The sequence below is a fragment of the Mizuhopecten yessoensis genome, unplaced genomic scaffold (assembly GCF_002113885.1).
Source record: "Mizuhopecten yessoensis strain PY_sf001 unplaced genomic scaffold, ASM211388v2 scaffold917, whole genome shotgun sequence".
Classification (NCBI taxonomy): Eukaryota; Metazoa; Mollusca; class Bivalvia; order Pectinida; family Pectinidae; genus Mizuhopecten; species Mizuhopecten yessoensis.
Genome location: NW_018403786.1, coordinates 1,649,976 through 1,651,873, shown reverse-complemented (window position 1 = coordinate 1,651,873; position 1,898 = coordinate 1,649,976). Strand labels below are relative to the sequence as shown.

At 32.0% G+C, this 1,898-nt stretch overlaps 1 non-coding gene across 1 annotated transcript; it reads left to right on the top strand.

Annotated features, from left to right (window-relative positions):
* Nucleotides 1-1,321: 1,321 nt before the first annotated feature.
* Trnai-aau lies at nt 1,322-1,395 on the top strand. Its single transcript has one exon. It is a non-coding gene; the product is annotated as a tRNA-Ile (tRNA).
* Nucleotides 1,396-1,898: the final 503 nt, after the last annotated feature.

Here is a 1,898-nt window from a genome sequence, read left to right as displayed (position 1 = left end):
GCTACAGCATTTGAAGAAAGAAACTTGGACACAACTTCTAGTGTCAGATGTTTAACTTTAGTTATACCCGCCTTTACGAAAGACTCAATAAAAATAGGCTTGTCATTGTTCAAAAAGCTGGAGTTAAAAAACAAAGGCTGTTCATAAACAAAAAATGTGTCTATATTATAACCAACTTCATTCACTGCCTGGAAGGCATACCAAGCCTTCAACATTTCACGATAAACAATAGGCAATGATCTTAAATACTTATCTGGAAACTTGCAATAAATTACTTCAGTGTCAAGATTTAAATCCAGTATTTTGTTGAGAAAGTAGTTACACATATTCTTCCAGACTGCTGTACATGATATGTCTAACCATTTGAACAAAAACTTTAATCGAAAAGATCTCAGTTTTAATTCAATATCAGGTATATTTAAACCACCATCCTTCCTTTTACCAATAATAGTGTCATATGCCACGAAATGAGCACCACTATTCCATAAAAAATCAATACATAACTTCTTTATATCCCTAATAACTGTCAGAGGTACAGTCTGTGAAGTAAGACAATACCAACATCTGGACATCAATAAGGAAGTAATTACAGTAGCTCTTCCTTGAAGGGTTAGCTGTCTTTGCGACCACATTCTTAGAATATTTCTGATAGAAACAACTTTATTTTCCCAATTCTTTTCATTACACATATGTAAATCAATACCAACATATACACCCAGAATACATATAACTTTGTCACATAATTTGATACGTAATTTTTCAGAGCTAACCGGCCCATACATTTTTTGAGGCTTAAGTGTACTGATTCAGTACTCAGCGTAGGAATTCCACATGTACTGTGGCTAGCTTATTGGAATGATATACCTGTATCATTACCTTGTGTAATTATTAATCTCAACTATTTTACCCGGAGATGATACTTCTTATATTACCAATAATTACATCAATTTGCTTATCTAGCTATGTAATTAATTGATGATCGAAAATATGTGAATAATAAGGGAATAAAGTAAAAGATGTCTAAATAATAAAGTCATCAATAAATAATAATAGATGAATGAATGAATGAATGAATGAATGAATGAATGAATGAACAACCGCTAAAAGATGAAATATGTATATCAAATCAAACATATATATTTTCGTCTTTATAACAATATCAGTATTATCCACTAAGTCTAAATACTGCTCCTATTAACTAGTCAAGCTTATAATAGAATCCTTATGTACACGCAAAGGTTTGTTGCAACATATAGGTGTAATATTAACACTGAGTACGTTCTTAGCACAGATGAGCATTACGTATAGTTACAAATGTATTGGCCGGTTAGCTCAGTCGGTTAGAGCGTCGTGCTAATAACGCGAATGTCGTGGGTTCGACCTCCACACTGGCCATATCAAGTGGGTTTTTTTAAACAACGAATTTCCTCTTTCCTCAGCAGCGGTTATCAATGAACCAAGGAAAAACCCCAAAATAACTTGTATACCCTTAATCAATCGTATCACCTTGTTTTTCATTATACACCCTCATCCTGTAACATCATAATACGACCACTATGAAAACGTATCACAAAATGTATCTACACCGATATCCGCCCTGGAAAAGATCTTTGCGGTAAAATGTCTATAGGTTATATTCAAATACGTACGTTATGCTTTTGAAAGTATTGTCTAAAAGATTCAAGCAAAACTCCATCAATTTTATTTTGAAATATTGATATCATTTATCATGTGACATTGAGATTTCAATGCTTCAATGTCATATCGAGCAATCTACTTTAAAAAAAATATAACAAAAAAAAAGTAAAACAACTATGTTTATTTAACGAACAAAAGATTATTCATAGCGAAATAATACATTTTTTTTTATATTTTTAGCCCCAGCTGAACTTATTAAT